The sequence below is a fragment of the Peromyscus californicus genome, unplaced genomic scaffold, assembly GCF_007827085.1.
Source record: "Peromyscus californicus insignis strain IS unplaced genomic scaffold, ASM782708v3 Scaffold_5__1_contigs__length_169319896, whole genome shotgun sequence".
In the NCBI taxonomy this organism is placed as follows: Eukaryota; Metazoa; Chordata; class Mammalia; order Rodentia; family Cricetidae; genus Peromyscus; species Peromyscus californicus.
The window spans coordinates 56,463,622-56,478,945 of record NW_026294573.1 but is presented as its reverse complement, the minus strand read 5'-3'; the positions used below and the strand labels follow the sequence as shown (position 1 = coordinate 56,478,945).

The window sequence follows — 15,324 nt, the reverse complement described above, 5'->3', positions numbered from 1 at the left end:
AATACATTCCATGATAGAACATGGGCAAGGAGGTGTGGTAGGGACCTTGATGAACTGGAGCTTGACTGACTAATGACATTCAAATTCAGAACTCTGGAAAAGTCTAGTCTACAGGCTCAGTGAAGCTTGTTTTGGGACAGAGTTTCTGGCCTTGACTTGAGGGTTAGACTCCGCCAGAATATGAAACCTGAGTTTCTTATCTTTGTTGATAAGCTTCAGCCTCCTTCTTGCTATGCCCTGCTGACTTAACAGTCCTCTGACTGTCAAACTGCAGTTTTCCCACATACTCATACTGAACCTTGGCTCGGTGCCCTTGATGAAAGCTGGCATGCCTGGCCCTGCTCTTCCTTTGCTGAAATCCTATCATTCGGGCAACTCTTTCTCCATGCCCCTCCCTGCTCTCATATCCAGTTCCCCAGATGGGCTATACATTCATGAGTTTTCTGCCTCAACACTGCCTGTTGCTCTCTTCATCATAATCATTACTGAGTAGTAATAGTGTTTCCCCCCCTCCACTTCCTGCTAAGGTATAGGTACTTAAGACTGAGGAATAAGAGTTAACCATCTTTGTACCTAGAATAAATGGAGTTTTCTCTCATTGTTAAACAGAAGGGTGAGGAGTCAGGTGACCTCTGCAGTAATGGGCAGGAATTTAAACAGTAAACGATACAAGAATTGCTCCAATTATTTATGCTGGAAAGTAGGGGGTTGGGGCTGCTTCTCTATTTCTCTGTCTGTCTGTTTGTCTATTTGTCTGTTTGTCTCTATCTCTCCATAACAGGAAAGGGTGGACACAAGAAAAACAAGAATTACGGAACAGAAAGGTTACTTAATTAACAGCTGAAGATTTTTCTCCTTTCTTGATGATTCAGACTTTCGGGCTTGATCCTGTGTATTGGCACACATCTTTAATACTAGCACTTGGGAAGCAAAGGCAGAGGGAATCTATGAGTTCTAGAGCAGTTCTAGAGTAGGCTGTATAGTGAAATCTCTGTCTTGAAAAGCATTAAATTGTTTCTGAACAATTTGTATAACACTGCCCCTCATTGTTGATTTGAATTCTCAAGAGAGAATCTGATTACCCAGTGGGGTAGTTGCCCACAGTGAACTGTCACTAGATGGCGGACTTCCCCTTGGTTGCTTGTAGACAGGGGCTTTTCTTTTTTCCATTGGGGGTATGGCCCCCTGCTCTGCTTGGAAATTCAGCACCTTCCTTGGATGGAATCTCTACTTTAGTCTGTTCTAGCTTAGAACAAAGTGCCATAAACTAGGGGACTTATAGACAGTAACAACTTGTCTCTCAATCTTCTGGAAGCTGGGGAGCCTAAGTTCAAGGTGTAAGCAGATTCAGCGCCTGGTAAGAACCTGTTTCCTCAAACATGATGGCTTCTAGCCATTTCCCTTCCCATCGGAGGGCAAGGAAGGAGCTTTCTGGGGCCTTCTAAAATAAGAGCACTGCTGTGGTTCAAGTGTTTGTGTTTCACTCATGTTTAAACTTGGCCTCCAATGCAGTGATATTACCAGTTATAGCCTTTGGGAAGTCACTGGGTCAGCAGGGCTCCTCCCTTGAAAAGGAGATTCTGACCCTCAGGAAAGAAGCTTCCTTATGCACGTGGCCCACTTTCAGACTTTCTACCATATGATGAAGTAATATCCATTCTTTCAAGAGGATCCCATCCAGTAAGAAGGGACCATCTTAGAAGCAGAAATCAATTCTCATCACACTCCACACTAGCTTGACTGTGGACTTTCTAGCTTCCAGAATTGGGAGGAATACATTTCTGTTACTTATAGACAATCCAGTATGTAATAAATGTTACAGTTGCAAAAATGGGCACAGGCTCTAATTCTGTTCACAAAGGCTCCCCCCTAATTATCTCCCAAAGGCCCATCCACTTTCTAATACTATCACCTTGGAATTTAAGATTTTAACATGTGACATTGGGGTGGCAAACAGGGTGCATGTAAATATTTAAAATACATCAATGCCTCTGAAAGTGTTTGAGTGTGGTGGATGTCCTGCAGCCTAAATGGTATAGTGTGTTCAGAGCCAAGACTTGATGAGCTAAACAAGGATCTACAGGTATAAACCCAGAGGGGAATAACTTTCTGGGCCATGTAAGAACATCTCTGACTATTCCAGGTTTATTCTAGAGCTGACCTTGTATTTCACTTCTGGGAAGTCATTCCCACATCTATAAACATGAAGAGGTTGAGCTATGTGGAGTATTAGGTTCTCTGGCTTGAAAACCACCTTCTAGTCCCCAGGTACTGTGACATGTCATTCTTCTATTATTTCATCTACATTTCCCTTGTCCTACAGGGGGCCTGGCCATCAGTGATGGGCTTTCCTGACAATGCCTGGCCCAACTCTCAAGGACTCCACCATATGTCATTTAGCAAAAGCAGTCATGAAAGAGCAACATAACATCTGGACCTTCTTGGAGATACGTGCTTCACATTCCTTCCCTCAAAGCAAAATTGATTGGCCTTGACCTGGGGCCACACCAGGGAGAAGGCACCCTCTGGGGCAAGGGTGCCTTTCAGTGCCTGGCTGAAGGCAGTCACCACATGGTCCAGGAAGCCTGAGGAATGAGAGGTATTTGCCTTGCTGTAAATCTCTCAGAAGAGTTAGGATTATCTCAGGTCAAACTGACAGTGTGCATCCTGATAGAAAAGGAACCAAAAGTTTAATAGCCATTTAGAAAAAAAAAAATCTATGCAATTTTGTTCCTTATGTTAGAGCTATAGTAACATAGAAATATGGGGAGAAAATAATGGAAATGAAGGGGAGGGTCCATGCAGCATGGTTTTGTGCATGAGAATGTGTTCATGTGCTAGTCCTTGACTGTGTTTTCACTATCAGTCACAGGTATGTGGGCGTCCAAAGGGCTGGGCTCTGTACTGGCTCTCATCACCCAAGGGCAAGTTGAGAAGAGATCCAGGAAGATGCAGTTCAATCTCAGGTCTGCTCCTTGAACCTAATCTTTCTGTCATTTCTCAAGGCAGTTCATTTCACTATTGGGTGAGAAATACTATCAAAATTGTTTTTTGTTGTTGCTTGTTTGTTTTTTTCTGTGACTGGTGAGCTAAAAACTCTCTCTTTGGCTCAGCCACAATGTAGGTTAGGATCAAGTCAATTTTTTTAAAGGTATTATCACATCCTTCCCTGGTTGCCCACTCCCATATAGAATGCATATTAGTTCTGCCAGCTCTTCTTTATACTGCAGTGTTTCCAGGTATCCCGTTCACCTAGCTGTCTTGACTGCCTTTCCAGAATCACAGTGTCCTGGTGTCCTTCAGAGTGAGGCCAGAAGTGCACATGGTCATTCAACTACAGAGAGCAGAGTGATCATCTGAACTTAAAGATGTCACTATGACTTGAAGATGTCATAATGAGAGCTAGTACAGGAGCCCAACTCTGCTGATCCTGGGCTACTGGGTTGATAGAGCAAGTACTAACTGACAAAACACATTGACACACACTCTAAAGCACAAAAACATTTTGCACGAAACTTACACATGTGCACAGTTTCCTCAAGGAGCCCACAAACCACACAGCTGAACAAAGTAAGTTCATGTTCCATACAGAAACACTGCCAAATACCTTAGATATATTCAGGTGGTTCAGCTGACCCACACCAATGAAAATTTCAAACCCCAGGTAGTACAATGTGAGGGATTTATGCCCAAGTGGCTAAGTTGTCTTCTTTTTCCTAACTAACAAATATAGAGCTACTTCATTAAAAAAATTATACCTCCAGGAAATGCATTCCTTTCCCTGCCTTTCCTTAACACAGTATCCTAGAACAATTACCCTTTATCTTTTCTTTCTTTTATTAATCAAGATACATGTAGCTCACAGGAAAACTGCATAATATAGGAACGGGAAAAGACTATTCTTAACTTATCCCAGTGGTTTCAGCTGCTACCTGTAAGTGACATTTTCTCAGTTTTGTATCAAACCTTTATTCAAACAGTTGGTTACATCTTTGTTATATACCTGCCTCCTCCCTTAGGGAATTCCAAAGATGCTTGAAATCTATCACCTCTCCATTCCTTGAATTATCTATGATGACTGGAGGTCCTATAATCACTGTCCACCACATCACCACGAAGCTTAACTCTGCATTGGAAACATCTGTTTCACAAAATGAGAAAAGTGAAGCAATGGCTCAGTGTATGGAAAGGAGCACTTGCTACTCTTCCAGAGGACTGGGGTAAGTATTGGCAAGGGCAAGAAAGACAGGAAACCCTCATTCCTGAATGGTGCAAATATAAATTAATTTAGCTATTATAGAAAACATCAAAAATTGAGCTATCTGGCTGGCAAGATGGCTCAGTCAAATTGCAATGTTACATGCCACATAAACACAATTTGTGCTTGTCAAATATATAGCAATAAAATTAGGAAAGGGAAAAAAACAAATAAATCCTCAGCTTGCAAGCATATCAGAATCCTAGAGTCTTGCTTCTTTTTTTGGCCAAGGTGAACTGCAGAGCTCTTAAGTGACTTACACATTTCCCAGCATCACCACCTCAGTCACAGTCTCCATCATCTCCTGCTACAGCTATTACAATGACTTCCTACCCTCACATCTATTCGCTCTCAACTATACAGACAGAGCCTTTAGAGAGAGCTTGATCAACTTGATGAAATCCTCAGTGGATTTCCCTATCACTTTAAACATTGCCCTTTCCACTGGCTTGAGTGCCCACAAGATCTTCTTGGACCTCCTCTCCAGTGGCTCTTCCTCCCCAACCCCTGCTCCATTTCCTAGGCCTCCTTCATTGCCTCTAACTCTTACATATGCTCTTGCTTTGCAGTTGGTCCTTGCATTTGCTTCCATTCTGCTGCCCTGGGATGTGGCTTACTGCTTCATTTCCCTTAAGGCTCTGCCCACTTAAAAATTATAGAATCAGCCGGGCGGTGGTGGCACACGCCTTTAATCCCAGCACTCGGGAGGCAGAGCCAGGCGGATCTCTGTGAGTTCGAGGCCAGCCTGGGCTACCAAGTGAGTCCCAGGAAAGGCGCAAAGCTACACAGAGAAACCCTGTCTCGAAAAACCAAAAAATAAAATAAAATAAAAATTATAGAATCAAAAACATCTCTCCTAATCACTTCCTATATAGATTAAATCCTCATGTTGCCACTTGGTGTGTGTGTGTGTGTATGTGTGCACAAGTGTCTTAGTCACTGTTCTATTGCTAGGAAGAGACCCCATGAGCAAAGTAACTATTATAAGAGCAAGCATTTCATTGGAGTTTGCTTATAGTTTCAGAGGTTTATTCCATTATCGTCATGGTGGGAAGCATGACAGCATGGAGGCAGATGCTGGAGCAGTAGCTGAGTAGCTGAGAATTACATCCTGATCCATAGGCAGAGAGAGAGAGAGAGAGAGAGAGAGAGAGAGAGAGAGAGAGAGAGACAGACAGACAGACAGACAGACAGACTGACAGACTGGGCATAGGCTTTTGAAACCTCAAAGCCTGTCCCAAGTGATGCACTTACTCCAACAAGGCCACACCTTCTAATACTTTTCAAATAGTGCCACTCCCTGATGACAAAACTAAGCATTCAAATATATGAACTTATGGGGGTCATTCTTATTCAAACCACTGCAACAAGTTTGTGTGTTTGTACATATAGGCACACATATTTGCACATGTATGTGGGGGCCAGAGATTGATATCAGGTATCTTCTTTAATTATTCCACATCTCATTTTTTGAGACAATGTCTCTTACCAAACTTGGAGTCTACTGATTTAACTAGGGTATTTAGCTAGCAAGAAATGGAGACCCTCCTGTCTTTGCCTCCTCACTGATGGGATTACAGGTCCATACTACTACACCTGACTGTTTTTACATGGGTTCTAGGGATCCAAACTCAAGTCCTCATGCTTGAGTGGCAAGCACTTCACCAATTGCACTGTCTCCCTGCACGTGTGTGTGTGTGTGTGTGTGTGTGTGTGTGTGTGTGTGTGTGTGTATACATGTAGAAGCCAGAGGACAGCTTTTTGTATTGTGGCTCAGGTACTGCCTATCCTTTATAGCGAATCTTTCTCTGTCCCACCAGTCAGCTTTCAAGTCACTATACAGAGAATTATTAATTATGAAAGTGTGGTGGTATTGTGTTCCCCAAAATATTGTGCACTCTAATAAACTTATCTGAGATCAGAGAACAGAACAGCCACAATATTAAACATAGAGGTTAGGCATTGGTAGCACAGGCCTTTAATCCTAGCATTCCAGAGGCAGAGATCCACCTGGATCTCTGTGAGTTCAAGGTCACACAGGAAACAGCCAGGCATGGTGACTCACGCCTTTAATCCCAGGAAGGATGGCTAGAAGCAGAAAGGTATATAAAGTGTGAGGACCAGGAACTAGGCCTGGTTAAGCTTTTAGGCTTTGAGCAGCAGTTCGGCTGAGATCCATTTGGATGAGGACTCAGAGGCTTCCAGTCTGAGGAAATAGGATCAGCTGAGGAATTGGCGAGGAATTGGTGAGGTATTGGTGAGGTAGCTGTGGCTTGTTCTGCTTCTCTGATCTTTGAGCATTCACCCCAATATCTGGCTCCAGGTTTAATCTTATTATTGATCAGATTCATGCTACACAAAAGCTTGGCCGATAGCTTAGGCTTGTTTTTAGCTAGCTCTTAAAACTTAAATGAACCCATTTCTATTAATCTATATGCTGCCCCGAGGCTTGTTTACCTCATCTACATACTGTCCATTCTGTTTTCCTGCTTCCTTTGTATCTCCTTGTGTTTCCACCGTTCTTCCCAGCGTCCTCTATGCCTGGAAATCCTGCCTAGCTATTGTCCATTTAGCTTTTTATTAAACCAATATCAGAGTGAAACTTCTTCACAGTGTACAAAACGATTATTTCACAATATTTCCCCCTTTTTGTCTAAATACAAAAGAAAAGTTTTAATTCTAACACAGCAAAACTATTTACAATAAGAACAATTATCAGGTAAGAATTACATTTGCAATGTCCAGTTCATTTGTATTGGGCAAATTCAGAGAAATTACTCCATTATCTCTTCTCTCTTGACAAGTGCAGAGTTTTGTACCTAATTTGCTTTCTATCATGACTAAGGGAAACTATAACTATAACTATGTAGTCTTCAACACTACCAAAGACCTGAGAATGATATAATATTACCCAAGTAAACAGGAAGTGCAGAGCAAGAAACTTCTAAAGCTATAAGAAATGACAGAAACAACTGGTTGCCTGGACAATCACCCAAGGTTCCTCTATAATGTTGGGGCATCTGTCTTTGGCCTACAAGCCTAGTATATCTGACAGGATTTTCTGTGAAGCAAGAATTTTGAAGGACTGTCCTACCTTGTCTTGGCAAAGTTTGGCAGACACTTTCTTTTGTGTCCTACTTGTACAATTTGGAGAACATACTGCCAGCAATTGTGACAAAGGCAGTTTCTTTGCCCAGTGGCTAGTTTTTGCCACAAAGAAAGTGACCCTATATGAAGGTTCTTCAATGCCCATCATCCTTTTTTTGAAGTAAATTGGTGCTGCCAGGAGCAGATGTGTCTCACTGTCATGAAAAGCCCTATGTTATTAAAACACTTTACATGCCATATTCTATAATTTAAAATATATTACTGATTGACTTTGAAAATATATTAAAATTACTATAAGTTTGATTGTCATAGATGACTAACTACTAGCCTGTATTTCTTTATTATCCTACATAGCTTTCAAGGACTAGAACTTTACATTGCATTTTAAAATGAGCTGCATAGGTACAATACTTTAAACAAGAACAGAAGCATATATACAGTATAACAAAAATAACCTTAAATTTGTATCAATATACAAAAATCCATACCAATGTAAAATATTTGAGACTAGTGGTTGTTCAAAAGTAGACTCAACAATCCACCCTTTTATCCCATCATTTCTATGCTATATTTCCACTTTTTCTCTTCAAAAAGATCTCTGAATCTCATCTTTTTTTTTCTGACCATGATAAATAACAATTTGTAACCAACCCCCATAAACAATGATAAGCATCCATAACCTACTGAATGACCAAAAAATCACCCACTCTCATCTCTTGGGAATGTGGGTGTTGTGTTCTCTAGATAGCTTCCTGCTGTCTGGGGGTGCTGGCATATTTGGGGACCTGAGAAAATTAGGATAATGGTCAAGTCCTGGCTATAATGGTCTATGAGACCAGACCATGTCATCCAGCAGCTTGAAGCTGTTCTGGATGCACAATTCAGAGGAAACTGCAACAGAGGCACTCTAAGAGGCTAGATCACCTGGGCCACCCATTTTCACTGGTGTCTGGTCCCCTTGTTATGAAAACACACAAACTTTCAAAGGCAACATGTGTCTGCATTAACACAAGTATGAAATGTGCAGTGTACACAAGTCAGTTAAAGATGATTTTTTTTTGTTTTAGCAGGTAACATATATGTCACCTATCTTGTATTTTTTTAAGTTTATTTATTTATGTCTGTAGCCAGAATTCTCAGGGGATCTTCCCTGATCAAATCTGATCTCTATCAACATTGAATAAATCCACAGCCTTTTGTTTTCTGTAGAAACAAAAGTATAACCTCTTCTCAATGGAACATATTTTTGACTTGCATTTTAAAGTTAAAACATTTTTTAAATATATAGGTGGTTTAATTTAGTAGTCTTTATAATCTATTTTTTCTGAGCAGCTATTGTTTGCTTATCAGCATTCAAAAAAATTTAAATCAATACAACACCATAAAGGATCCAGACTTACTGTGTATTTCCCATCTCTACATCGTTTAATTTTTATTACTTTACTTTTCTCTTTAAAGACTTTGTTTTATTATTTTTAAATTATTATTTTTATGACTGTCTATATTCTTTTTCTTTTTTTTCTTAAGCCTACACACATTGTTGATCACACTGTAGTCTGTTTAGAGCTTTTTTTGCCATCTGAACCTGCTTTACTGCATATCTGTAACCTTCTTTGTCTGTATAAGCAAAATATTAAACCACCGCACAACTTAGTTCATGGTGAACTGGCAGATCAAGCCCACTGGCAGTGGCTGGGTGACAGTCTCTGTACTGTGGCTTGCATGAGAGACTGAGGGACTAGGAAACCATCTTTGGCTCTGTTTTTGTGTGATTGGTAATTTTTTAAAGGCTTTCTCAGGTCCTTTGTGGAAATATGTGCCCTATGTTGGATGACTTTTATAGTGAGTCTTTCTCTGTCCCACCAGCCAGCTCCCAAATCACTACACAGAGATTTATTATTAATTACAAAATCTTGGTTAATACCTTAGGCTTGTTTTCAGCTACCTGTTATAATAACTTAAATTAGCCCATTTTTATTCATCTACATGCTGCTCTGAGGCTTGTTTACCTCATCTACATACTGTCCATCCTGTTTTCCTGCTTCCTCTGTGTCTCCTTGTGTTTTCACCCTCCTTCTACCAGTGTTCTCTGTTCCTGGAAATTCTGCCTAGCTATTGGCCATTCAGCTTTGTATTAAACCAATCAGAGTGACACTTCTTCACAGTGTACAAAAGAATTATTTCATAACAATCCTTTGTAGGCTTTTTGTTCATTTGCTGTTTGAAACAGTGTCTCTCATTGGTTGAAACTCACCAAGTAGGTTATGTTGCCTGGCCATGGAGCCCCAGGGGTTCTCCTGTCTCTGTCTTTCTATTGATGGCATTGTAAGTATGTACCACTATGCCTGGCTTTTTGTACGTGGGTAATTGGGATTGAACACAGGTCTGCATGCTTACAGAGCAAGCACTTTACTGAGGTATCTTCCCAGCCTCCATCTTCATGCTTAAAATGCTGTTTTCTTCACGATACATCAACAACTGACGTTCACTTTTTATTTGTTTGCTCCCCAATTCCAATATTCTAATGACACGTTCTGCTTCTTCCAATAGATAGTAGATTTTCATAAATACTCAGTGAATGGATGAACAAGATATAAATGGAAAGGGGTGGGGTACATATTTTGTCCTATTAGGAGGTGTGACTTTGTTGGAGTGAGTATGGCCTTATTGGAGAAATTATGTCACTGTGGGGGTGGTCTTTGAGGTTTCCTATGCTTCAGATACCACCCAGTGTCTCAGTTAGCTTCCTGTTGCCTGCAAGATGTAGGACTCTCAGCTACTTCTCCACCACCATGTCTCTCTGGACACCGTACTCCCAACAGCCATGCTCCCTACCATGATGATAATGGACTAAACCTCTGAAACTGTAAACAGGCAACCTCGATTAAATGTTTTCTTTCTTTCTTTTTTTTTTTAAGATTTATTTATTTATTATGTATACAGAAGAGGGCGCCAGATCTCATTACAGATGGTTGTCAGCCACCATGTGGGTGCTGGGAATTGAACTCAGGACCTCTGGAAGAGCAGTTGGTGCTCTTATCCTCTGAGCCATCTCTCCAGCCCTAAATGTTTTCTTTATAGGAGTTGGCATGGTCATGGTGTCTCTTCACAGTAATAAAATTTCTAACTAAGACACTTCCGGATGGAAAATCTGTAATATGGAAGCACAGTGACTAAAGGATTGAATGCACATTTTTTTTGATGCCTTGGCTTCTGAATTTGTGCGTATGACAGGTACTCTTTAAGGCACCTTGGACCCCATTCCAGATGCCCATGAAAGCATCATCTTCTGCTTTGGGATGCTGATTTGCATCCTGTGCATGTTTCTCAGCTGCTCAGTGTGGCTGCCCAGCAGGCAAGGTATACCCACCCCAAAACACTTCATGTAAATTCGATCTGACCTGGGACATCCTGGTAACTGGATTGGAAGCATGTGAGAAGCCAGTTTGCCCAAGAACTCAGAAATACTCTGCTAGAAGAAACGGCTGGACACAGGACACAGGACACAGGACACAGGTGGGACGTGGTTGGAGACAGGCTGGGAGGAACAGAGGAAGGTTTGGTCAAGCCAAGGGGTCTGCTGGGATAACAGTCACGAACAAATCAAGCTTCAACACAAATGGGCACACATATTTGGATTTTAGAACTATCCTAGGTGAGGTTTGGGGGAATTTGTAACATGTTGTTGAGGTCACACAATCCTGTCAGGGCTGCTATTCTTCTCCTAGATCCCTGTCACCTGCATCATGAGGAAAAGCAAGAGAACAGTCTACTTAGACCCTGGTTGTGAGATGTCAAGCAGAAGGGTCAAATCTATTGATGCAACTAAATGCTCTTTCTGATTTTTCTCCAGTTACTGCAGGAGATAACTGCGAAGAGAAGAAGGGAGGATGCAGCAGTAGAGAACAGCATGAGGACCCTGAAGAGCTTTAAAAACAGAACTTGGAACACACTACCCTGTAGCATGAATCTTAAAGGATCTTATTAATGAAATCAAACCTGAAGCCAGGTACTGTGGTGAATGCCAGAAGATCAGAGAAACAGAACAAGCCACAGCCACCTCACCTTGCCAATTCCTCAACTGATCCTGTTTCCTCAGACTGGAAGCCTCTGAGTCCTTATCCAAATGGATCTCAGCTGAACTGCTTTTCGAAAGCCTGAAAGCTTAACCAGCCTATAGTTCCTGGTCCTCACACCTTAAATACCTTTCTGCCTCCTGCCATTACTCCCTGGGATCAAAGGCGTGAGTCACTATGCCTGGCTGTTTCCAGTGTGGCCTTGAACTCACCAGAGATCCAGGTGGATCTCTGCCTCTGGAATGCTAGGATTAAAGGGGTGTGTTACCACTGCCTAACCTCTATGTTTAATATTGTGCCTGTTCTGTTCTCTGATCCCAGATAAGTTTATTAGAGTGCACAATATTTTGGGGAACACAATACCACAATACTACCTGTGAGCAGGCCTACACATGTCATCCTAGGGAGTTCTGCTCCAGGCTGGAGAGTCTTTTCCAGGTTCCCCCAGGGGAGACACTGAAGAAGTAGGGCCACTCTGTGCTTTGTTTGTGTCTATGCTGGAAACTGAGCCTAGCACCTTTTATGAATGACACAAATTCTTCTTCTAAAGCTCGACCCCTAACCCTCCTTTAAGTTTTTAATTTTGAGAAGGGGTTTCAAAAAGTTAGTCAGGCCAGTTGAAATTCACTGTTCCCTAAGTAGGTAGTAAAAATTATAGGCTCATATCACCAGGCCTGGTTATTCCTATGGTTTTGAAACTGATTGTGTCAAGCTTTCTATGCCAATATACAAAGCAAGAATCACACCCATGGATATTCTGGAGTGGAATCACCACCCTGCCCTTACTGTGCTGCTAGAAGTGGGTTTTCCAGATAAAAGAGAAGATGCCCAGTTAAACCCGAAGTTCATTTTTTTGTTTGTTTGTTTGTTTTTCAGGACAGGGTTTCTCTGTGTAGCTTTGTGCCTTTCCTGGAACCCGCTTTGTAGACCAGGCTGGCCTTGAACTCACAGAGATCCACCTGCCTCTGCCTCCCGAGTGCTGGGATTAAAGGCATGCGCCACCACCGTCGGCTAAACCTGAAGTTCATATGAGCCGTGAAACTGTTTCTCTCTCTCTCTCTCTCTTTCTCTTTCACACACACACACACACACACACACACACACACACACACACGCACACACACACGCACACGCACACGCACACACACACACACACAGACATACAGACACACACACAGGCATACAGACACACAGACACACAGACACATGCACGCACACGCACAGACACACACACAGACATACAGACACACACACAGACATACAGACACACACACACATGCACGCACACACACAGACACACACAGACATACAGACACACACAGACACACACACACATACCAATGTTGCACAGAACATAGTTACAGTTAAATTTTTTTATTGTTCATCTGAAATTCAAAATTTAGCCAGACAGTCTGTATATTTGTCTGCTACGTCTACAATTCTTTCCACACTCATAGGATGATTTCTTGTGAGCTCTTCTCCACGGGTGGGAGGATGTCACAAGGCATTGCACAATCTGCAGAATAGGAACAAGAAGAGAAAAGGCCTCAAGGAGCAGTAAGCTGTCTGTCATTAGGACTTCCCCTGATGTCCCCATGTCCTCCATGTACCTTTAACCCTTCAGCATTTGTTTCCTGGGGCAAGGGTCATGGACCCTCGGATAGTTTGCTAGGGTCTGACCTTTGAATCCACAATGTGTTAGCTGCATAGCCTTACTTCTCTGTGTGTTTTTTGATGTTTTCATCCATACATTGGGAGTGATCAAAGTGCTTAGATCAGTGTTTTGACTCCAGGAAGAAATAAAACATGCTAATGACTGTTGAAAAGAGTTGGATGCTGAGGAGCCATAGCTGCAGCAGAATTTGGAGGCTTAGAAGACTCCCTAGAACACCAAAGCTCAGAATAGAGAAAGTACTGGGAAAACCTTTGAAGTTCTTTTGTTTTAGAGATGATTTTGGAAATCAAGGAGGGAGCCAAATGTTTACGAACTATGCATGTGGCTCAGCCTAAGATCATGAGGTACAAAGGTACCCAAGGAACAGTGGAGAGCTACTTGCCCATGAGAATCAGAACTGTAAGACCTTAGAATCTCAAGAAGTGACCAAGGCAGAGTACACCAGGGCCAGTCTAAGGCAAGAGGCTGACACGGGGAGCTAAATTCATGGTTAAATTCTAGTCCCGGTGCCCTGGTGCGCTGCCCATCTTTTGACAAGCCTTCACTGTCTGGCCTTCGATTTCACATCTCATCTCTGTGTATTGAAAAAAAAAAAAAAACTTAAAAGAAATGACACTATGCTTCCTCTCAGGAGCCCACAGGCCCATGCTGTCCACATACCTAGTTCACCAGAATGGTGACTTTGTGTCCCTGATCTCTAGTCCTGAAGTCACGGGGAGCTCTGGATCCAGTTGACAGCTACCCATCGACTCTAGCATGTGACTGTCACAAATGGCTTCCTGCTTAGTTGACCTGTACTGCCAAGTGGCCTGGACTCAAACCAGATAAAGGAGAATCAAATACTACTTTTTGACTTGACCCCAGTAACCTAGCTAAAAGATGAGCCGGATGGTGACATTCTCTGAAAGTTACAGGAAGGATTTAGGGATTTGTGAGTACCCTAAAGTGTGTGGTTAGCTATCAGGCGCACACAGCTGCTTTCACCAGCCTCTCAGATTTTCATCAGTCTCTTCATTTTGGATCTCTCGGCCCCAATTGCTTAAACATGTTGCTGTTTTCTACTTCATGGGCTATGTCTTCTGCTTTGAGTATTGTCTTCTACCACCTATCCCCAGGATCTCCCTTAGGTGCTCACCTGCCATTTCCTCTTCTAGAAGCTTCCCTTGAGCATCTCTCCACCTGCACTGGGGAGACGTCCTACAGAAGACACATGTCTGCTGCTTTCAAACTGCACTGTTCTCCTACTTCTTACATGCACAGAGGTCTTCTGGAGGACGTCCGTGTTTGTCCTCTCCAGCCCCACCTTTTCTAATCCAGTGGTGCTGGAAGACTAGTAGCACCAATTTTGATAGAAACATACCCTCAGTACTTGCCCGGAAACCCTAGCAATGAGATCAGAAAGTTCTACCCTTCCCTGCTCCAGCCTGAGAACTGCAGGTGTGCGAGTCTCGCCCAGCTCTGGCTTAGGCGGCTGTAATAGCTTCCAACTTGGCTTTTTTTTGCGTTTTTCCTACTGTCTTCACCCTCCTGCAGAATTCTCTTTTCACATCACGCAAGAGCTCTGCTCAGGAGCCTTCGGTGGCTTCCTCTTGCACCCAGGGTTCAAGCCAGCTTCTCAGTGACCCCTAAGTCCTTCCATGATCTGGTACTCACAGCTACCCTCCATCCAGTCTCAGCTTTCTGCAGTGTTTTGGGCTTCTCAGACTCCCCTCCTTACTTCTCATCACTCCTTCCTCAACTCAAGCCATGTCCTGGGGCAAATGATCAGGTTGAACTGAGTCACCTACACAATCCTTGAGGAGGAGTGGTCAGGTAGGAGAGACAAATCCACACAAGTAACCTGGTCATTTATAGGAAACAAAGTGACAGAAACAGCAGAGCCGAGTTTCCCTTGGGGGCTTCCATCTGCTATCATTTTTAACTTTGTTTCTAAAGGTCAAAGTTATGGGGTTTTCTCTTTAAACCTTCCAACTCTAGGTTTTCCATCACCCCGAGCCCAAATTCCCACATCTGTTGGCTTGGGATCCTGTCCACCAAATAGGGATGTTGGGAGGAACAGAGAGTATACAGAAACCTCCCCTTATTGGTAGGGGACACATTCCAAGATGCTATCACACCTAAAAGTGTAGACAGTATGGAAGCCTGGGCATGCAGGGGTTTTCCCACACTTACACACCCATGATAAAGTTTAGCTTTCAAATTAGGCC

The 15,324-nt window shown here is 42.6% G+C and overlaps 1 long non-coding RNA gene across 1 annotated transcript; it reads left to right on the top strand.

Moving 5' to 3' along the window:
• The first annotated feature begins 2,867 nt into the window (after positions 1 to 2,867).
• LOC128097849 (uncharacterized) lies at positions 2,868 to 12,089 on the top strand. Its single transcript, XR_008214008.1, has 3 exons — positions 2,868 to 2,966; positions 4,020 to 4,220; positions 11,220 to 12,089. It is a non-coding gene; the product is annotated as an uncharacterized LOC128097849 (long non-coding RNA).
• The last annotated feature ends 3,235 nt before the right edge of the window (positions 12,090 to 15,324 follow it).